Consider the following 24,245-nt stretch of genomic DNA (forward strand, 5'->3'; position numbering starts at 1 on the left):
GGGAGGAGATGGTCCAGGTGCTTGTCCTTGACGGTGTCTGTCTCCATGGAGGATAGCGGATTCTGGAGCCAGGAAGCCAGAGAGTAAGCAGGGAATGAGTGTTTTGGTTTTAACCCCATATATGCTGGGTTTAATGTGGGGAAACTGATACCAGGGTCGGTATCAGCTTGACAAGCGGTGCATAGGTTCACACGCAGGATCTGAACCAGGAAACCCGGCGCGCTGAAGTGGAATGTGTGCACTTAACCGCTGCGCCACTGGGCCAGCCCCTGGAATTCTTGTCATGTTTGAACAAAGGGCCTCATTTATTTATTTATTACTTGGGCCACATTGTGTAGCCAGTCCTGCTCAGAATGCCTAGACCAAGATCAAAGATGTCTTCTTCCCCAGTGGAAGGGACTGTGCTGAACTGAGTTTCTCAAAGATAACTTTCCCCCAACACCTCATCTCCATTTTCCTACAAAGTTGCTACCTGCTGCTATGGGTATTCTCAGCCAATTCCCTGCTTAGTTATCCTCCGTAGTCATTCAGCTTGGAACCTTAGTCCTGTCTGTATCTCACATCCAAGGCTGTTTCTCACCTCCATTGTAGAAAGGTAGAGTAGAAGAGCGGCCAAGTCCTTCCTCTAGAGCACATCCCCCTCGTGTGTCCAGCAGCACATTGGCCTCCACATCCCCTTTCAAAGAAAGATGAGGAATCTGGGTACCACCTGCTTCCTCGTGCTGACCCTCGGCTTTTCCATTTCCCCAGTGAGCCTATTTCTATACTCAGTCCATGAGATGTCATGAAATTCACTGTAAGCTGCCTCGCAACAATCTTAAAAGCCTATAAAGTAAATATTGTCAGAATTATGAGAAGAAATTTAGAAACACCATATTAGGAGATTTGTATGTATCTCTCTCATTATCTTTATATATATCTTGATGGGTATAGCAGATCAAACATTTGTGAATTGAGTAAGCTGATTACCAAACTTTATTGCACACTCACGCAAGAATATTTTTCTCAAACACTCAGTTTATCTGCTCCTCTTTATAGAAAAAAATATGACTTCCCTACATTCCACTAAAATGCTCTTTTCACTGTCAAAAACGGACATCTATGTTGTCAAATCTAATAGATATCTTTGCTGTTCCTGTCTATCTGGACCTCAGAGTTGACCATGCCTTCTTTCTTGATATATCTATTCTGAGCCTCAATGACAGAACTTGATCCTTGGTCTTCTTTTCTTCTCTATCCACGTCCTCTACCAAAGGGATCTCATTAATTCTTATGGCTTTAAAACCAGCCATATGGCATCTATATAATAATTAAGCATAGAAGTCAAAAAGAAAAAAATCTGAGGCTGGATTGCCTGGATTGAAATTCCAGTTCTGTCACTTAAATCCTGTTTGAGTTTGAACAAGTTGCTGAACCTCTCTGTGTCTCAGTTTCCTCATCTGTAAAACAAGAATAATATTAACTACCTCTCTGTGTTGTTAAAATGATTAAATCTATTAATAAAGTGCTTAAAATAGAGCCCAACACATAGTGAAGGCTTTTGCTAAAAAAGCGTTTTTTAAATTGTGAAATTAAACTGTAATACAAGTATAAAGTGAACATGTGTCAAACATTTTATAGAACTCATTAGTCAAGGAGGGAACTAGTAAGGTGTTACAATGATTCAAAGAGAATTCAAAGAGAAAGAAAACACATATGCCAATTACTTAGTTGGCCAGGAAAATTCTCTCTCTGAAACCTAATCATTGAGAAGAACCCAGGCATTTGAAAACCTAGGAAAATGTTCTTCAGGCACAAGGAACAGCAAGTGTAAAGGGCCAGAGTGGGGAATGAGCTTAGAGGGTTCAATGACCAGAGAAAAGGGTAGTATAGTTACAGCGTGAAAGTGATGAGAGAAGGGGAGGGAGATAAATATGAAGTAGTCGTCAACTCTGCTCCCTGTTAATTATTAAGATATGATATAAAGGAATTTTTATACAGATTAATGGAATGTGAAGTGATAGTTAACTGAAGCATAAAGGTATTGGTATCCAAGGCCAGTGGTACAATGAAAATATGTCTGACTATGGTTTAGAAGATGCTGGGTTTAACTTATCCATCATACACTTATGTACTAGAGAGGCAATATGTACAGTGAATAGGAGTTCCTGCTTTAAGTGAAAAGAGCTGGGTTCAAGTTCCTGTTCCACTCCTTTTGGAACAAGTTACTTAACTTCTTTAAGCTTCACTTTCTTAACCTTTAAAATGGAGCTGGTAATAACATCTATCCTAGAATGTTTTGTGAGCATTAAATTGAAGGATGGATGACAAATATTCTGTGATTACCACAGTAAGTGACATGTTAAAAGACCGCAGTAAATGTAGGTTATTATTTTTGAAACCCACTGTCACAGGTTACTCACATTTTAAACACCAGCCCACATTATATAGGAAAGCCAGTATCTAAATCTTTCTAGAGATGACTAAAGTGGCTTGCGTTTCTGCTTGTCACCTTGGATGCCATGGTAACAATTCTCCTGACTGAGTTCAATGTACAGATGATTTTGCTCTCTCAAGGGTACTTTGGCTGTTCCACCTGCATTATCTTCACTAGGTATCGTCTTAACCCCACCATTCCCAATATATTTACAGCATTAATAAAGTAGGGCATGTCATGCTGTGTTAACAAATACACCCAGAAACCAAAGTGGTTTAATACAATGAAGCCTTAAGTTTTGCTCAAGCAAAGACAGTTGTGGTTTAGGTAGCTCCCTTCTTTCCTGCAGCAACACTATCTGGAATATGTGGCTTCCAATGTTGCCGTGTAATTGGAGAAGATAACTAGAGGGTTGTATGGCCTGTTTCAAAGAGTTAGGACTTAAAGTTATATCATATCTCTACAGCATGAGGTCATAAAATTGGATCTGGGGCATCCAAGTTCTTAAAACAACCTTCCTTATTCCGTGTTGAGAGTCCCTGTACCCATCGCATCCTGAGCTTCTGGCAAGCTCTTTTTGTCCTCTTTTGTCTCTCTATCTAATAGCCTTCCTCTTCTCCAGACATCCAAACATCTTTCTGTAAAAAGTTTTTTAACCAACATCTCTGCCTTACTGGCCATACCTTGAGGTCTGCATATGTGTTTTGCTTAAAAAAAGGAAGCTATCTATACTATGAAGACTATAAGCCATAGATTTCAGAGGTAGAAGGAAGTACCATCAGATAGTCTTTTTTCTTCCTCCAAATGCCCTAATATTTTAGAACCTCTTTATTTCCCTGATGTAGGAATATAAAACTGAAGTCAGTTATTTCTTTGATAAACTGAGTTTCAACTGTAATTTTTTTTCAGGGACACTATGCAATTCAAGATATGCTAAATAAGGATTCTAAAAGAAAACGTAATAAATATTGCAGCTGAGATTACATCTGGTTTATTCAGTAGCAAAAATATTCAAATATTTCACCCACTGTAAATTTAAGACTAGTCACAGATTTATTAACTAAGCTAATTTTGAATGTGTTAAAATAGCTATATAACTGAATGGAAATGAAGTAATTAAAATGTAAAATAAAAAAGCAAGAAGTAGTTCTGAAATCTAATTATGTTAATGTTCCCGTGCCACACATTGGTATCTGAAATCTACAGATATTTTGTACTTCCCTTCCCTTACGCCCATACTGCTTTCTCAGAAAAAGCATAACTAACATCTTTTAAAAATTAAGACTTTATTTTTTACAGCAGTTTTAGGTTCACAGCAAAATTACAGGGAAAGGTACAAATACAGAGACTTCTAATACATCCCCTGTCCCCATACATGCATAATTTCCCCATTACCCACATCCCTCACCAGAATGGTACTTTTGTTACACTGATGAACCTACACTGACACATGATAATTGTCCAAAGTCCGTAGTCTATATTACGGTTCGCTCTTGGTGTTGTACGTTCTGTTCTATGGGTTTGGACGAATGGATAACGACATATATTCATCATAATGGTATTCACTGCCCTAAGAATCCTCTGTGCTCCACCTATTCATCCTTGCCCTTCCCTCCAACCCCTGGCAACCACTGTTTTTCTTTTTTTGACTGTCTCCATGGTTTTGTGTTTTCCAGAATGTCATAGTTGAAATCATACGGTCTATAGCCTTTTCAGATTGGCTTCTTTCACTTAGCAATTAGCATTTAAGGTGCCTCCATGTCTTTTCATAGCTTGATAACTCATTTCTTTTTAGTGCTAAATAACATTCCATTCTCTGGATGTACCACTGTTTATTTATCTGTTCACCTACTGAGGACATCTTAGTTACTTCCAAGTTTAAAAGTTTAAAAACAGAAATACCATATGATCCATCAACCCCACTTCTGGATATACACCCAAAAGAACTGAAATCAGGATCTTAGAGATATCTGTGCTTCCATGTTCATTGCAGCACTAGTCACAATAGCCAAGTTATAGAAACAACTCAAATGTCCATTGACATATGAATGGATAAAGAAAATGTGGTTTATACATACAGTGGAATGTTATCCTACCTTAAAAAAGAAGGAAATTCTGCCATTTGCAACAACATAGGCGAAGCTGGAGGATGTTATGCTAAATGAAATAAGCAAGTCGAGAAGATAAATATTGTGTGATTCTAATTACGTGAGGTACCCAAAATAGTCAAAATCATAGAAGCAGAGACTAGAACAGTGGTTACCAGGGGTTGGGGGACGGGGAAATTATGGAAATTGGTGTAAAGTTTCAGTTACACAAGATGAATTCGTTCTAGACTTCTGCCGTACAGCAGTGGGCCTACAGTCAACAATGCTATATTGTGCACTTAAAGTTTGTTAAGAGAGTAGATCTCACGTTAAGTGTTCCTATCACAAAACAAAACAAAAACAGAGGCCAGTCCCATGGCCGAATGGTTAAATTTGTGTGTTCTGCTTTGCCGGCCCAGGGTTCACCGGTTCGGATCCTGGGCACAGACCTAGCACTGCTCATCAAGCCACGCTGAGGCAGCGTCCCACATAGCAGATCTAGAAGGACCTACAACTAGGATGTACAACTATGTACTCGGGGGCTTTGGGGAGAGAGAAAAAAAGAAGAAGATTGGCAACAGATGTTAGCTCAGGGCCAATCTTAAAAAAAAAAATAAAAATGAGAAGAAATGGATGTAAGAAAACTTGAAGGTGATGGACATGTCTGTTATCTTCACTGTGGTGATGGTATCACAAGGGTTTGCATGTGTCCAAACTCATCAAATTATATGCATTAAATATGTGCAGTCTTTTGTATATCAACCATATCTCAATAAAACTGTTAATTAAAAAAAGAACCCAAGAAAGAGAAAGACATTTGATCCAACAAGCAATATACTTAACCTAGGAGTTCAGGTGTCCAATATTTCTCATGAGGATTTCTCTCTCTCTCAGGTCATTGTTCTTATTGTCTGTGCTATTCATTTTATTTTGCAATTATAGAGGTTTTTTTTGATATTGTTGATTGAATTCATTGTTGGTCAATGTTTACATTTTTGTGTGTGTGTGAGGAAGATTGGCCATGAGCTAACATCTGTTGCCAATCTTCCTCGTATTGCTTGAGGAAGACTGTTGCTGAGCTAACATCTGTGCTAGTCTTCCTTTATTTTATGTGGGATGTCGCCACAGTGTGGCTTGAGGAGCGGCGCTAGGTCTGCGCCCAGGATCCGAACCCGAGAACCCTGGGCCGCCAAAGTGTAGCACACAAAAATTTAAATCTTGGGTTTTCCAAGATAAATATGTTCTTTGAGTGTAGTTACATTGTCTCTCATATATTATTTCTATTTCAGAGAGTAAAAAGGAGTAATCGGTATTTACTTCAAGAGATATTTTTTGTATTGGATTCAAATGTTATCCAGTCTGTTCTCAACTTACTCATTTTTTTGGAGCTCAAATCAGGTAAAACATTTGTTTTACAGTGAAAATCATTAGATTGTTTCACAGTAACCAGGTGTTAGGGAGGTTTTTCTCTTGATATAGAGCAAATCTAGAACAGTGGATTAGAGATCTTCAACTCTTTCATATTATCCAGATTAATTAGAGAACAATATCCTCAAGTAAAAATGCCAATAGAAAGCAGCATTGCTAATGACATTCCAGAGTCCTTTCTTTTATGGAGAGAGATTATCTTCTTAACACATTATTTATTTAAAAATAAATCATAAATATTTATACTTTATTGTATTGCTTTTCAATTATTTATTGCAACATTGCAAATGTAACCTTTATTCTATCCCTTATTTATTTTGATATTTAAAGCAAACAAATTTATTTGTTTAGTGTAAGTAGGGATTTATTGATTTACAAAGCAGGATTTGTATTAATCTCCAAGACTTATAAAAAAAAACAATATTTTTTATCACTGGCTGTGTCTCTGTCTAGAAAGGCTTTAGTTCCATAAGAAATTCATCAAAATCCCTAAAGTTTCTAGTATGAAAATTGAAATCAGAAAAGTCTACGCAGAGACGTGCTGAGTATATGTCCGCGCTATACCGCCCCTCATGTTGTTTCCTTGGAGGGACCAGAATGACGAGACTCATTATGGTTATAGCTGGTGTTATTTTGCACTGGAAAAATCTGTAAATACCAAGATAAACATAGACAGAACAAAGTAGCAAGATCTCCTTACTTATAAGCCAAGGAGAATAGATCTGGCTTGAAACATGAGAATGCACCTTTAAAATCCACATAGTTAGTGGAAAAGAAATGATGGGATTAGGTGAGTGTGGATGAGGAGTGTGAGAAGAGAAGAGAGCCCGTCTGTCATTGCTCCCAAGACACAAACCACACAAATATTGACAAATATGTTTTGATACAACAAATGCTTATTGCTTTTTCATAAACATTTTTCATAAACTCATATGGATTCATGCATCTAATTATTTGATGCCTCAAAGAGGCCATAAGCAGCATCTGGAGAAAATGATGCCAAGAAATATGACCTGCTCATTTCAGCAGCTGGAACTGAAACAACAGTGGATTGTGAATAATAGTACGCCTGTGGGCATACAATTATTGGATTGGGAGGGCATGCAGGGATCAATGTTAAATTCTCCTACTGGAGTCATAAGTCTTCCTTTATTGTGCTTTAATGCTGAAAGAAAGAGTCAAAAATCTTCTATATATGCACTGTCAAAAAGAGGCCTCATGATGTACAAAGCGGTGTAGAAATCATTTTCCTAGAAGAGAAAGTACGCTTCACAAAAAGAGACATACGTTCTTCCTATGGAAACAGAGAGAGAACCACTCCTCTGGAAAATTTAGACTGGTTGGGTAGTGATTTACTATAGAATATATGTTCATCAAAATGTTACGATTGCTATGATTAGTAACAATTTTTTTTCTAGGAAATAAAGACCTTCTATAGATGGAGGTTTCCAGATTATGTAATAATAACTACACTGGCTATAAATGAAAGGCATAGATCGAAGACAAAGACGGAGAGAGAAAGAGAGAGAGGGAGAGAGATCAGGAAAGTTGCTGATTGAATAATGGAAGGAGAAGATGGTGAAATCTGCTCATCCTGGGAAACTTAATACAGGAAGCTCAGGATTCTGAAGTGTTGCCACTTAACTAGTCCTGTTTCCTGTTATTTGGATAAACAGTACCTTCATCTTTAATACTGCTTGCCGATTAGGGTTGAGAATAAGAGTTGTACAATATTTGTGTCTTTCTTCGATATGTGTTATACCTGTATAATGCAAATAAGGACAAATGGGTAGACATATCAAGCCTGAAGGAGCTATGCTCACTGTGGAAACTCACACTGACAGTATCAGCAGTGCGTGTGGGGGCGGAGGGTGGCGGTGCATCATCCTATCATTTTAGGGCAGTACACAGATAACTAGCAGGACCAGATGTCATGGTCTAGGAAGCAACCTTGAGCTCTCTGGCTTTTAGACTGCATATTAGGCAAAGTCCAGACCGTTCCCTGGTAGAATCAGAACCAGGATGAAGTAGCAATTTTAATGGTAGAATGTTGACCCCAGCTCTACCTTATCAGCCAGAGTTATTCTTAGCACTAGCTCCTCCCTTGGAGTTGGGGGGGAAGGCTGAGGTTCAAGTCTCACAGTTGACCAAGCTCATAGTTGCCTTAAACACTGATTTCCCTGGAGCTCTGCAGGAGGTAATTTGTGTTTCTGGGAGGCCAGCATTCGAGAATCAATCTTGATAAGTTAAACTTACCTCTCATCCTGTGAAGTTCTATAAAAGTAATTTATGTAAATCTCTTCACCCATTCATAAGACTTTTGAAGCACATGATATAGATTTAAGATTTCACTAATAGAAAACACAATATTTAGCAGCATTGATTCAATGGTTTCTAGATAAAACCGGCAAGACTTCTTCCTTGGGCTCCCAAATTACCATCTTGCCTGAAGATGACTCTCCATTTTTACTGCTTCGTTTGAGTGCCGGCCTTCCTTATAGTTAATGTTCCAACTAAACGGAAGGTTAAAATTGTGTTCCCCACCTCCTCCCATTTATGACTGCAATTGACTTTGGTTGTTCTTCAATTTCCCATATTTTCTCCCTGATCCTCAGAAGCATAGTGAGCGCACACACATTTTAAAAATTTACCTACTGTAAAGTTGGAGGCCTCATTTCTTTTCTTTGATGGTGACTATCTTCTGTCTTCTTTCTCAGGAGTCCCCTCCTCTCTTGCTTGTAGACAGGCAGAGAGTAAATTCCCACCTCCTTACGGCCTGGCCCCCTCTGTGCACTGGAACACTTCCCGGAGTGATCCAATTCACTCCTGGAGATGCTGCGCTGTGTCTGCACAAAAAAATGGTTGATGTGAGCTTTGTCCCAGGGCTAGATAGAAGCTCTGAAATCCATTAGTTATGTGACCTTGAATAAATCCCTTCACTTTTTGTAACATAATTTCCTTTCATGTCAAATAGAGATAATAATACATATTTCTTAGGATTGCTGTGAGAATTATATGAGATACATAAAACATGGACTTTTCCTACTACAATGCCTGGCCCATAGTAGATTCTGAGAAAACATGAATTTCTTCTTTATGTTCTCCTTATAAATGTACCATAATGATTATCTTTATGTTTTCTGTAAAGTACACAGCAAAGAGATAGGGAATGAAAGATTAAGATAAATCTAGGAATATAAATAGCCACAGTTGGAATTCCAAGAAACAAGGGGAATTTTTATCTCATACTTATCAGAACTTTCTAGCTAGTCTTCAACAAGTAATAGTCCACATTCAAGCTGTCCATTACACCACAGTGCTAGAAGAATGTTTAAAGGAATTCATTTGTAACATGAATTCCAAATATATCAAAATAAAAGATGGAAGTTTATTCTGCTTTTTCAAAAAAAAGACATATATACACATGTCAAGGTTTAAACTCTTCAAGAACAGAGGCTATGTCATATTCACCTTTGTTCCCTGAGTAAAGATTTCTGGAAGAATATATGACTCCCTGCTGATGTCTTTTATGTTCAGAAACTACTAAAGCTAGAAAGTAAGTGGTCCCCAGTCTCTTTTGCTGGTATTCTTGAGAATCATAACATCTCCACTTTTCTTCAGTTTAAATAAAGCCAGGCTTCTCAAACTTGATTTTTTTTGAAATTATTTGATCTCTTTTTAATCATTTTAGAATGTCCATGTCATCAATAAACTAGAGAGTATATGATTGAGAAAAAGTCAAGGAGGTTTAAATGATAATTTTTTAACAACTTTTTGTTCTTTGCATTTTCAGCAGCAATGTTTTACTGAGAAGTAGTAGCTGCTATTTAGAAATACTACTCTAAGCTCACTGTGATCTCTCAGTTATCTTCTATAATGCTTGCATGACTAACATACATTGAGTCATGAGTTAAAATTCCATTTTAGACCTAGCTTCTCCTGCCTGTACCTTAGAGTGGAGAAACAGAACATGCTGGAGACACACTGTGTGGTTTTGTCCCTGGGGCGTGGGCTGTCCTCATATTATTGAGCAGGAAATTAGTTACTTTTCCCTTTTGTGGCAAAAGTCTTCATTTGAGAAATATTTAGACCACTCTGACTGTGATCAAACCACAAATTAAAACGACTACCGACAGAGATGGCACTAGAGTGAGGCCAGTGAGGCCCTCGCCTCTGGCAAAAGTTTAAGGGATGCCAAAAACTCAGTAATTGAGACAATAGTTCAATATACAGTTTAAAAAAATAAAAATGAATACAAAAGCTCCATGGTGAGCATTGGTATTTCTGATTTTTTCCTTTTGTCTCAGGCTCCAGGGTGTGCCTTACTGATTATCTCTTTATTAAAAATTTTGATATTTTGTTTATCATGGAGTTTTTGCATTTATTTAATTTTTGAAAATAGTGTATCAAGACACTCTTTGTCCTGACTGGGTTTTTGGTGCCCTCTTACGCTTGTTTGCCCAAAGTCAGTGCCCCTCTTGCCTCACCCTCTTTCCAGCCTTCCTGCCTCTACAACATGCAGAAAACTGTCAACACGAATGCCAACAGAATAAAACTCGAGAGAAACACAAGGGAAGCAACTCAGAGTTGCACATGTGGAGCATTGCAGACCTGAACTGAGGCAGGAAGTGGTTAGAAGTTCCACAGCATAGAACTCAAAATGATTTAATTTGAAGTAGTACATGGAAACACATCAAATGTGCTAGGTGCATCTTAAGCTCTCTGTACTGTCTGTTGTAAGCTCTGGTTAGCTATTATGATTAGTATTGGAGGCTTTACAGCTGATTTAGAAATTCCTGTACTTTATTACTAAACCTGCATCCTTTCTAACATGTCCAATAATCTTGGGCTGGGCCAAATTATAACAGTTCAGTGTGTTTAATATTTGTTTCATGAAATTTCTTACGTATTTTTTTTTATGAAATCAATTACTGCATGAGTTGGTTTAAAGAGAATTTTGTCAAAATAATTTTCCGTCCTCCTCCCACATCCAATGTTCATTCAATTCGTCCCTTGGAGAATGGCTGGTATCTGCTTTTCAGTAAATTCCATGAAATTCAAGAATTGTCAAAACTATCAGAAATATCTTAAAGTGATATAGTTTTGTTTTTCTTCTGTATTTTTAAAATACAAACAAAGTTGATATTTTGGAAAATGAAATGTACATTTTCATACTTTTGATAAAGTTGTTTTCAATTTAAACAGGAGTAAGGACTGGATTAAGTTAAATTTAAGCACCCAATTCCAAAAATGATCAGAATTTGTATTTAACAATTAAAACCATATATTTTTAACTTCCAGAACTTTTTTCTATTTTACAGAATAAGAGTTCTTCTAGCACTATCACACTTTCTGAAATTCACCTTTAAACTTGTGTTACTTACAAAATTGGGATCCTGCTCCAGAGAAAGTTGGCTGTGACAGAAAATCTATAAGAGAAGAGAATTCATCGAACCTTGCCAACCTTCGAGCAGGCTTTTCCTTAGATGATTAAATATCAGCCAGAAAAAGTGGAAACTAAATTGTCCATTCACTTAAACTCAGATTGTAAACCTAAAGTGGCTCAATAAACCAATTTTTCTTCCTCTTCCACTATCGTCTCCTTTCAAAATTACATGCACTGTTGAAGGCCCAACACAATGTCCAATTTCCATGAAGAAAGGAGAAAGTAGTAACATTTTGTTGATACTAGATCATGTGCTAGGAGCATGGCAGAACCCTGTAGTAAGTGATGTACCCACAGACGTGCTTTTATGACAACTCTGGGGACAAAATGCTACATGTCTTACCCAAGTTAGTAAATAATAGAGGAGAAATTCAAGTCTAGATATCTGAAGTTCGTGTTTTCTTCTAACAACATCATGACCCAACTGAACCTAATTAATTCTAATTATTCTCAAAACATTTCTTTATTTAAACCTGCTTTGTATCAAAGCCAATAATTTTCAAATAATAGTACTCATCACGGGGCAGTGACTGTGCCTGATAAGATCTATTTCTACTACTTATTTCACAATGTCCTGTGTGTGCTAAGTTCACAATGAACACCCATTTTGGGAATAAATCCTTAAGGAGAGAATTGTATTGCCAAGGTACCTTTAGAAATCCTTTCTGTTGGTGATCAGCATTTTCATAGAGAATAGATTCCCTCTTGGATCCAAAGGTGGTCTCAACTTCTCTCCCTCCTAGACAAAATTGGGTAAACTCAACCCATGGTGACTTTGTGACGACACCCAGAGCAACAGCAGTGCATTCTTGACCCTCTTTCTCGATAAGCTCCTCTTGTATAAATATTACACCTTCCCCTGCTCCAGTGCAAAATTACTTTCTTGAACTTATGTTAACTTTCTGGAGGTACATTTCAAAACTACGCACTCCTTTTACGTCATCTTCCTCCTTTCCCTTTTTAATTCCCATACTCCAATTCCCTCTCTTCTAACTCTCAACACACACCCAGCTCATCTGATAAAGCCTATGTCCTAAGGGGAGGATGAAAATCTATTAAGTTGAAAACTTAATCTCATATACAAATAAAAGTCTTCAAAAATATTTTTAAATTTACCTCAATTTTTGCTAAAACTGATATATGAAGAAATCTGCTTTTGTTCCAAGTGTTAAGATAAATCTGTTTTAATATATGGGAGATGATCTATGCTGGCTTTGAAATGAACCCGTGAGATTAGACCTTAGATAGTACTTATTGATAACTTCAGGTTTTAAGCATTATTTCAAAAGAAGACACATGGCTCGTCATCTATTATTGTAATCTTAGTGGAATAAGAATTCTAAAGGACTGGCGTTATTAACCTATTACTTGTGTAAGTTACCATGACTCATTTTTAAGATCAAAAAACTTTTATAATATATTTTACATCCTGACTGTGAAAATCTAATTAAGTAGACCATGCTTCCCTTTTAAGTAATCTATTTAAATCCATTTTAATATTGTGGAACTTTGTCCTTTCACTCTCTTTTTAAAAAGAGGGGGGTTGAAATTAGAAAGATTAGACATATAACCATCTCTATGTACTTCAAAGTAAAAAGTCCCTTTGCTACTAAAGGAGTTGATGAAAGTTATTCTCTGGATCCAAACGAGCTCTGTGACAGGTAATGAAATTAATTTGAGTAGTCAGATGAGGAAATTAAGTATTTCATGGATACTAAGGCAAACATCTAAAATTACTCTAAACTGAGAAAACTTTTTGCAAGGAAATGTCATTTTAAAAATATCATTTCTCTTAAGGCTTAAATGTCTTCACTGCAAACATAGAAATATATGAAGTAAAAAGAATGTCCTTAAAATCCTTTTTTATTTTAAAGTATTTAGGTACTACGGTCCATTTTACCTCATAAGCTTAACAAAAGGACACCTGCGTAAGTGAAAGAAGATCAATGCATACGGCTGATTGAAAACATATTCACGTACTAAATACATTATCTGCTTGAACTCTCTTTATTCATGGTCTTATTAAAAAGATAAATATATTTAAATGATTGAAAATTTTTAATCACCAGGCTAATATTTTTGAATTGTCAATTTCAATAAGAACTTATAAATTAAACCAGAATTTCTTCCTCTTCTCTACATCTGTCCTTTGCCCACAAAAATTGACATTTTTAAAATATTATAGGGGTCTGGCCCAGTAGCACAGCAGTTAAGTTCACACATCCCACTTCAGCAGCCTGGGGTTCGCCGGTTCAGATCCCGGGTGCGACCCACACACTGCTTACCAAGCCACGCTGTGGCAGGCATCCCACATATAAAGTAGAGGAAGACAGGCAGGGATGTTAGCTCAGGGCTAATCTTCCTCAAAAAAAAAAAAAAAGCTAAAAATATTATGGAAAGAATTCAGATAGTTCTGGAAAATATACTTTGTGATTACTTTCAGGAACTAACAATTAAATAATGTGAGAAAATGGACATGTTTATAAAAATTTTTGATTTCTGTTTACAAAAGAAGGAAAAATGAAAAGTCTTTTAAGGACATGCTGGAAATGTGTCACAGTGTAGAGAAAGATATCCTTTTCATACTTGATTCTTTAGAAATCTTCCAATAGGCTGCTTGTCTCCAGTGTGCCAGATAATCTTCCCAGAGAAAACTGCCTGCCTATTCAAAATCCAACAGGCTTTTCTGTCATTAGACAAACTGAATCCCAAACGAAAATAACATGCAACTAAGAAAATTAAAAAATGGTCCTGGTGGCACAGCGGTTAAGTTCACACATTCTGCTTTGGTGGCCTGGGGTTCACCAGTTCAGATCCCTGGTGCAGACATGGCACAGCTTGGCAAGCCGTGCTGTGGTAGGCGTCCCACGTGTAAAGTAGAAGAAGATGGGCACAGGTGTTAGCTCAGCGCCAGTCTTCCTCAGCAAAAAAGTTAGGCTTGGCAGCAGATGTTAGCTCAGGGCTAATCTTCCTCAAAAACATAAAAATAAAAAAAAAAACTTTAATTCTGAAAAAATACCTTTGAATTCATAACTTTTAAAGATATTTACAATTTTCCGTATCTTGGATTTTTTTGGTTCTTGAGACCTGTTGATCTTACATGAGCCATAAAACACATTGGAATAAATACAGGCCTCTGAAAGACACAAACGAAAGCAAAAAACCTTGGAGATAGATACATATAGATATAATTTATTGTTTTTTTATATATCATTTCTTCTTCTAAAACAGATAAAGTAGTGGTTAAGAGCAAGGACTCTCTGTCAGGTGAAACTTATTCCAGATCTCAGCTCCTCCATTTACCTAAACTTATGATCTTGGGAAAGTTAATTTTTTTAAGCCTCTGTTTCTTTGCCACTTAAAATGGAGATAATAAAACATAGTTGACAGTCAGTTGTCTGAGACTGAGAGACGAGATATACAAACAGACCGTGACCAGACTGTATTTGATAAAAGGACTCTGACCAACAACCTCTATAGAGACCAGCCCAGGATGATCAGGACTTTGTCCATAATTGCCAGTTTTCCTATTTTTTTGCCCCTATTTTCAACTCAGGATCAACCATAGAAAGCCAAATATGCTCCCAAACCAATGACATATTCTAGTTAGTGGGCCTCCAGCTCTCCCATTCTGATGGCCTCCAATCAGAGCAGACCGGAAACCTTCCTTTTTCTCCATCCTAATGCTTTCCCATTCCTCTGCCTACCTTTGAGTCTCTCCTAATACCAGTGGCAGTGGCTTGCTAAGTAGCAAGCTCTGTGGAAATCGCCTCTGTTCTCACCTGGGCGGTCTTCATTTAGTTCCACAAGATTCAGTGAGAGAATAACCGTGAAGATACTAGTCCTACACTTTTGGGATATGATTGCTCAGTAAATGGACAGAAATGCCTGTGGCCTGGCTGGGTCTGTATTCACCTTAATTCTGCCGAAAGTGATGTTTCCAACATGTTTAACATTTTATATTGTGTTTCAAACATTTTGGCACGCAGATATTCTTGCTCTCTGCCAGTGTGCATGCACACTGACTATCTGGAACTAGTAAAACAATTACTTTCATTTAAAAAATACATTTTTGAGAGTAGTGAGTCTCCTGTCATAAAAATCAGGCAAATGATGGCAAACGACCTCTCCAAGATACTGATGAATAGGATGGGAGGTTGAGCTAAAACAGGCACATCAGGATGACCCAGTGAGCATTTAAAGAATACAGGCCATTTGGCCTCAAATATAATCTAATGAATCTGAATACATAGTGGCTAGGATCCAGGATTAGGATCATTAAAAGTCTTTCCAGGTGATTTCAACAAGACTAGTCTGTAAACAACATTGACAGACACCTAAATTAGACGATTTTTCCATTTTGTCAAATTTGAAATATAAAAATATCATCCCCTGGGCTGGCCCCATGGCCGAGTGGTTGAGTTTGCACACTCCGCTGCAGGCGGCCTAGTGTTTCATTGGTTCGAATCCTGGGCGCGGACATGGCACTGCTCATCAAACCATGCTGAGGCAGTGCCCCACATGCCACAGCTAGAAGGAACCACAACGAAGAATATACAACTATGTACCGGGAGGCTTTGGGGAGAAAAGGAAAAAAATAAAATCTTTAAAAAAAACTCCCCATATTACTGTGTTAAAAACAAAAAAACCTAGAAAATAAGGTAAATTTCAGTTATGTCACTTAATTAGAGAATTCTCTGTTATTAAGATTAACATCAAAATATAGTTTTCCATTCCAATCTTACATCCTCTAGACTGGAGAGGCGATTTGCATTCCAGACGTCAGGGAAAACAAGACTTTTAGTGTGAGCTCAGGCTGCAGTTATGTTTTCATTCACACATACAACAAAAATTACGGAGAACCTAGTGAGAACCAGGCACCATCCTCTTGAATTCCCTCACACGCTGGAGTCATTGCTCTGTGAACACTGCCTCTCACTCCTCAAATCTCCTAAACTCTTCTCTTTCCCTGGCACTCAGCCTAGGAGAGAGTAGATTACTTCAAAAAACTCTTATGACTCAAAAACTCTATTTTCTATGATGATAAAAAATACGAGTGAGGAGGACAATCTACACTCAGGCAGGAACTCTGCCTGTCTGGGGCTCTCTGGGCTTGTTACTGGGTCACTGCACAACAGACAGGAAATGGATAGAGTAGATGCTTTCAGCTCTGACTCATTGTGGTGTCCACCTTTCTTTAATGTAGCTGTGAAAATGATTTGCACATACTTTACTGTTAGGATATCTGTGAGGGAAATTCAGAATCTGTGTGCCAAACACATAGAGATGCTAAATGGAGTGGAAAGCATTGCCAATGCCTTGGTACAGCTTCTGAGAGAGAGAGAGAAAGTGATGATGTGGCTTACGTACAATAACAGATGCCCCTATGAAAATATTGTAAGCAATTTCTCATTTAGCCATCTGTGCCCCAACTTGCTTAGGAGGAAACTGGCATTTACAAAAGGATTTACTCCATTTACTAAGGACTGGCCTCAAGGTGCTTGCATTTATGCTGCCATATATGCCTCAGGATTCTAGTTGTTTATTCACTCAGCTGCCATGGTCAAATCACTTCGTTTGAGATAGGTTGCTTCAATAAGATCAGATAGAGGTTCTATGTTTCCCCAACTCTCTCCATCAATGTAATAAGACGCTCTTGTTAATTGCATGTAGCCTCAGCTTACATACCAACTCCAAATGATGCAGAGTAGCAGCCTGGACCACAGTGTTGAGAAAGATTGTGAGACTAAGTCTTGACTCAGCAGAAAAGAGCTCCATACAAGGTGAATGTCTTCTGTGGGCCTGGGGTCAGCATGATGACATCTTCTTACAATTGTCTGTTTACATGTCTATCACCCCACAAGTATAAACTTCTGTAACACAGAAATAATGCTTTATTCATCTCTGGATCATCATTTACAAACACAGTGCTTGGCCTCGAGCAGTTAGTTGATTCGTGGTGAACAACTGTTCTTTGCTCCTAGTGGACAGCATCAGAGAGTGGCAAGAACTGCAAGTGGTCATCAGAGTGTATTTCTGTTCCTTCCGAAGGTAAAGTCTATGGTGATGATTGAAATACCACTCCTAGTCACTGCCACGGCCAGCTCCACCCAAAAGGCCACCTCCGCCTCTGAATGGAAACTAACAGCTATTTTAATTCCTTCATCAATTCCCCAGTTTTCTAAATGAACTGTTACAAATTCCTACCAAGAATCAATGAGCCTATGCTTCCAGTCTTTTGGCTTCCCTTGGAATAATAAATTATAGAAAATTAAAAAATAACCCTATTACTTGATTTTTAAAAACCTCTTTCAAGCCTCAAATGGGTCACATAGTTTTGCAATTTAATTAGTCGTTTAAATACTATACAGCATTAATAAATTAATAAAAATGAATTAGTTTAAATAATAGGCATGTATTTTTATATTTTATATGTCTATATTCACACATTTATATATATAAATTAGAGAACCTTGGTAAACAGCCATTTATTTACATTTTATTTATCATAAAATGTTAGTAAATTTAGACTATAACTTTCCCTTATAGAAACTGTTTCTTGGATTTTTCTCCTGCCCACACCTGCGTACATTTTTATTATTTTTTTTCAGTTTGCGCTATTAAGAAAAAAAATAAAATAAAACCCAAGTCAGTCATTTTTGGCTTTTCAACAAACTCTAGGAGAGGGAATTAAAATGACTAAAATAAAGATGTGCAAGTCTTTGAAATTCGTTAAAGTAACTCTATTCACCATGGGAGTGAGTCCTTACATCTTGGTATTAGTTAATGAGATTGAACTGATCAAACTAAAAGCCAGGAAAGCACTGATGCCTGGCCGGCTTCACTCACCCCCAAATTGCTTTCTTCTCTACTAGCATTTACTCCTTCAGTAAGCATTTATTGAGTGCCTGTTTTATATACAGAGCACTTCGCTGGATTTAAATAATTCTACGCCATGGTCTGTGAGCTCAAGAGACTTCCAATCCATTTGAGGGAAGAGGACATATGAAGAAAAATGAAGATAATACAAAAAAAATTAAAGAGGAGTTGCCATCTAACAACTGGCTTGATCTATAAATCTTGGGGTCTTCCTTTACACTGTGCTCTCCTTTTTCTGTCCTCACACCTCATTCAATAAATCACCAAGTCTTGTCAACTCTGCCATCTATATATTTCAAAAAATCTCCCACATCTTCTCATGTCAGTTTCCATTGCCCTGTCCTTATGCTATTTACACTGAACGGTTTTGAGGACAATAACATTGCCTTTTTTATATAATTCTCACGGAAGCTGATGCTATACATAGTGCACAATAGGTATTCAGGAATATCCTTTAAAAAACAGTTGACACAAGACAGAGGAAAGGCTTGAAAATGAGGCTAAGGAACTGCAGGGGGTATTTATTTTGTGCCTAGTGTTTCCCAAGAGCTGGGCACACATTAACTTAATTCACTTCCTTGGTCCCTTTGAAGGGATAGTCAATTCTGTCAAAAAAGAAGCTGACTTGCATAGACATGCAGTAGCTTTCAAATCACAAAACTGCGAAGTAACGGAGCAGGAATACAAACTCATGTCTCTACAAATTACTCTCCCATTAAACATTGCCTAAGGTGTTTGGTTTTATTTTTTCTGAGAATATTTTCCCTGAGCTAACATCAGTGCCAGTGATCTCTCTTTTGTTTTATATGTGGGTCGCCACCACAGCATGGCTGCTGACAAGTGGTATAGGTCCGCGCCCGGGAACTGAACCTGGGCCACTGAAGCAGAACATGCTGAACTTAACCACTAGGCCACAGGGGCTGGCCCTAAGATGTTTCATTCTTATCCTAAAGGAGATGGGGAGCCAGTAAATATTTTTGAGCCAGAAAAAAAAAATGATAACAGTTGTATTTTAGAAAATTTAATCTCACAGCCATGTGCATGATTTTGAACAGAGATCTTGAATTCAGGAAGCTACAAGACTAATGCAGTGACCAAGGAAATTGTAAATAGTGTCCAGGTTAGGATAGAGCCAGTGGAAATTAAAGGAAGGAATAACTTTTGCCATAAATTATATATATTGCAGCTCATGTTATATTTATGAGAAATGCTGGTTCTTTTTCCACTGCAGAGAAAGAAAATATTTTTTAAAGAAAAGAATTACCTTCTGGAAAACATCAGTCAAATACAAACCCTCAAAGGTTTTTCAAAAACATTCATGGTGCTATTTTCCTAGTTTAGGAAATGTGCTGCATTTCCAAGCCAATTTCTGACAGTGCTGTAGCTCTCCTTCTATGTCCTAGAGTAATTCATCAAAGTAACTGTAGGCAAAAGAACTTAAAGATTTGGTGTTTCCAGTTTCATTAGCTCACAACAAGCCCCACAGAAAGCTATAAGGAAAGGCAAGCCAAAAAATTGAAAGATATGGCTCCCTGATAAGATATTTCAGGCTGACCCGGTGGTGCAGCGGTTGAGTTTGCAAGTTCTGCTTCAGTGGCCCGGGGTTCACTGGTTCAGATCCTGGGTGTAGACCTATGCACCACTTGTCAAGCCATGCTGTGGTAGACGTCCCACATATAAAGTAGAGGAAGATGGGCATGGATGTTAGCTCAGGGCCAGTCTTCCTCAGCAAAAAGAAAAAGAGGAAGATTGGTGGCAGATGTTAGCTCAGGGCTAATCTTCCTCCAAAAAAAACCAGATGTTCTTTAGGTATCCTTGAAGAATTACTGAGTAGGACACAGTTAGGAAGTAGTTGTTGAAAGGCTTAAAAAACATGTCAAATAAAAGGTTCATAAAAGCTGACCTGATTCATTGTCTCACACACCTTACAAGTTCTTTGTAAAGCAGACATCTTCTCTTGAGTTCAAGCACCTTTTAAAAGTGAGAGTGCTCATTGCTAGGCTGTAGATGGTCTTAATAAGAATGAGAGACAAAAAGCTAAGAATGAGGTGATGCAATCTGAAAGCTGTAATAATAAAATAGAAACCAGAAATTCCAGGAAGAAGAGATATAGCCATCAGTATAATCAAAGCACCTATGAAAAGAATAGAAGATCCGGGGCTGGCCCCGTGGCCGAGTGGTTAAGTTCGTGCGCTCCGCTGCAGGCAGCCCAGTGTTTCATTGGTTTGAATCCTGGGCGCAGACATGGCACTGCTCATCAAACCATGCTGAGGCAGCGTCCCACATGCCACAACTAGAAGGACCCACAACGAAGAATATACAACTGGGAGGCTTTAGGGAGAAAAAGGAAAAAAATAAAATCTTTTAAAAAAAAAAGGAATAGAAGATCCCTTTTGTAATGTTGCATGGCCAGAACAGGGTAAATGCGATAATTTACCATTTTGGGTATTCAAGAATCATTAAAATTAAATGATGACATTTTTTACCTACTTTACATTATTTGAAACTCTTTTTAATATAAAAGCATAACTCCGAAAGTGTACTAAAAGCCATTGAAATGTACATTCTAAGTGCATGAACTTTATGGTATGTAACAAATATCAGTAAAGCTTTACAAAAACAACAAACTGAACTGAAACAGACTAAAAAAAATTATATGAAAGAAATATGACAACAGCCAAAGGAAAACAACTTTCAGTTTGTGAGAAAACTTGGTTTTACAATAAGGGAAATTTTCATGTGAGAATTAGTTTCATGAAAAGTAAAAGAGATACATATTTATAGCTAAGGAGAGACAAATTGTGTGTACTGAAATATTCATTTCAGGTCACCCCTAATGGCAGAAAATAGGAACAACCTAAATGTCTAAAACAGAAATGTGAAGTAAGGATATTATTGTATATACACCAAATGACTTCCCAGAGTCAGTCCTCAAGACTGTCTTCACTTCTGACACCAACTGTAAATTGAAGGGTTCCCAAAACTACCCTTGGGAATAATTCACTAGATGGTCTCACAGAACTCACTGAAAACGGTTATACTCACAGTTAACAGTTTATTATAGGGAAAGGATACAGATCAAAATCAGGCAGAGGAAGAGATGCATAGAGCAGGATCTGTGAAGCTTACACATAGGAATCTTTTGTTGTTTTTAGGATGTGTTAACCTCCTGGCATTGATCTGCGATAATACACGTAGAATATTGCCACCCAGCAAAGCTCTCTGAGCACAGTGTCCAGAGTTTTTATTGAGGCTTCATCGTGTAAGTGTCATTGATTGACTGATGTGCCCAAGTGCTTGATCTCAGCCTCCAGGTCAATTGATTCTGCATGACCCAAAACCCCCACCCTAAATCACATGGTTGGTCTTTCTCACATGGCCAGTACCCACCCTATGATCATCGGATGTGGCCAGTCCCACTCTAAGATCCAGTGTGATCAGCCCCCACACTCAACAAGACACTTCTGGTAGGTGTGACAAAGATTACCTCCTAGAAGCTGAGGGCAAAAGTCAGACTAACCTCTCTTTGCTGAGGCCAGATTCTTTACTACACAATGATAAATTAAGTATGTAGGTGGGGAAAAGTAAAATATGAAATGATTCTAAGTGTTTGAGAAGGTCCAGAAGAAAAAGGAAAACAAGAAAGATGATTTATTTGTAATAGAGTTGAGAAGGTTTTCTTCTTTCTTCATTATTTTAATTTGTATTTTTGTTATGCTGCTCTTATAGTAAATATTTTAAGTGCTTTGAGTGTTTCAAAATAAAAGTAAACAACCTAAAATAATAAAAGTATTTTGTACGGGTGTTCACCTTTCCCTATTATTGGTTAAAATATCAGTTTTCGCTGCTCCAATGTGAGCTCATTGAGAACAGGGGCAAAGTCTAATTCATCTCAGTATCCCTAATAACAATGTGCCCCCAAAATAAAAGTTACTCACCAGCATTTTGTTAGATAAAGACGTGATTAAGAGCATGAACTCTGGATCCAGACTGCCTGAAGTTGCTTCAGCTCTGCCGGTTACAAACTATGGAAACTTGGGCAAGTTTCTGAATCTCTCGATGCTTTGGGTTTCTCATCTATGAAATCGGTATAAAGAAATGCCCACCTCACAGGGTTGTTGTAAAAAATGAAATGTCCTGGTACATGTGAAGTACACAGAGCACAGTGAGTGTCCAATAAAGGTTGCTCCAAGTAGCGGAGGAATGAAAGCTCTTCAAACCTATGAAAATCTCCTTCTCACAAATACTCCACTTGCCCTTCCAGATTTCCTGAAATTCCTTACTATTCTTTCATGTTATACAATATTTATGTCAAATGGTCCTCACTTTGTGTTTCCAAGTCTTAGGGGAGTGTTGTATCACATGAGAAAATTTTAACGGCAGGAAAAGAGGTGCAAACTTTTCAACTGGGAGCCTTTAAGTGGACCATCAGAGAGAAGAGGTTGGGTTCCAGAGGGCACAGGCAAAAAGGCTAGGGGGAGAGTCCACCAAATAGATTTGGGAATTGGGCAACAAAAAGAAGGGAGTCAAAATGAAAATGGTCTGTTTCACCAAATGGCTGGGAATCAGCCCCTGGAATTAATTTTCACACTAAAAAAATATTGGTGAGGCCTTAATTCTTACCTGGTCTATAACAGGCTGAGTCTAACACCTTCATTTTAGATTTGCCACACAAATTCACATGGATTATTCCTCTGATGTGCTTTGGAATGTTGGAATTGTTGACATAAAGACCCCTTACTCATGAAAATCCAAAATAATTTGATGTGCAACTTAATTCAACTCAGTGGACATCTGTTGAGTGCCTCCTGATGGCAAAGCAGTGAACTTAGTCTTCTGGCAGATGTATAGGGAGATAAGTCATGGGTGCTGCCCTGACTCTTACTTTAAATATACTGTTGTAGTTTATTCAAAGCTGTAGAATTTTAGGTTGATAAATGTCCATCGTTATTCCAAAAACTTAGCAAAACTTTGATGTTCTTTATAGACCAGGGGATGTGTCAGAAGACATCCCCTGGCACAGTTGAGGTGTGGACATAAAACATGAAAAGTTAGAAGGAGAAAGTATCAAAATAAATATCCTCTTACTTTGTCCCAAACATAGAATATTATCTGCATTTTCTAACTCCTTGTTAACTTGTCATGATGTTTCTTATAGAGATAGAAATATGTATAAATCATGCTAAAAAGGCACAAACAATATTCCTATAACAAAGAAACAATTATTCTGGGTCAAATGCACTGATATAGTTTCCCTCATGCCAGTTTATTAATTGGTTCATTATTTTGTATTAAAGTAGAGGTTTTGGCTCAAATACTGACCTTAAACAAATGGCTAAATCAATTCCATGTGTGTATAATCAAGCAGTGTTGAGCATTTAATACGTGCAAAACAATTCATTAGATCTTTATTGAATATAGCACCAGACACTATGCTGGGAGCTACAAATCAAGACATGATTAAGATATAGTCAGGCCTTCAAGGCACAAATAGATTAGTAATGGAAGTGGTCATACGACAAATATAGTTTGTTAACAAAAGTCTGCCATAGATAGAGTGAGGGTAGGAGGATACATTTATCGGTTCTGGGCCTGTCCACCTCTGCAGCCAAATCTCTTTTACTCTGTTCCATGCTCTCTGCATACCACTCATAGGAAAGAATCAGAGTAACATTAACGAGGCATGCCCTCACTACTCAGTGCCTTTGCACATGCTGCTCCTCTTCTTGGACGACCTCTCTTTTTCCTTATAGTTTTTTCACCTAACTTAACCCCCAGTCATTTGTCAAATGGTTTTTGTCTCATTTCTTAGGGAAGCCCTCTCTGATAACCCCAGACTGCTCCAGCTGCTCCTCTGATGTACCTCTAGTGTCTTTTGTGCTTTCCTCTACCCAGGCAACATCCGACTTCCTTGTAATTGTCGATATATGTTTCTTTCTCCTAAAGTTAAAAGTAACTTGAAAGCAGGTTCTGATTTTTACTTAACAGT

The 24,245-nt window shown here is 37.7% G+C and overlaps 1 long non-coding RNA gene across 11 annotated transcripts in view; it reads left to right on the top strand.

Annotated features, from left to right (window-relative positions):
• Positions 1 to 24,245, top strand: part of LOC106783454 (uncharacterized) — a 116,035-nt gene that overhangs the window by 85,834 nt on the left and 5,956 nt on the right. For 6 of the 11 annotated variants that reach the window (XR_011440720.1, XR_011440717.1, XR_011440719.1 and 3 more), the window contains 2 exons: positions 5,793 to 5,901; positions 11,253 to 11,523. The exons of 1 other annotated variant lie outside the window; for it this stretch is intronic. This is a non-coding gene — a long non-coding RNA (uncharacterized lncRNA). Of the gene's footprint in view, positions 1 to 5,792; positions 5,902 to 11,252; positions 11,524 to 24,245 lie in introns of those variants that run through there. 4 more of the 11 variants (XR_011440718.1, XR_011440725.1, XR_002809380.2 and 1 more) reach the window with 1 other exon arrangement.

Source organism: Equus caballus, chromosome 7, assembly GCF_041296265.1.
Source record: "Equus caballus isolate H_3958 breed thoroughbred chromosome 7, TB-T2T, whole genome shotgun sequence".
Lineage (NCBI taxonomy): Eukaryota > Metazoa > Chordata > Mammalia > Perissodactyla > Equidae > Equus > Equus caballus.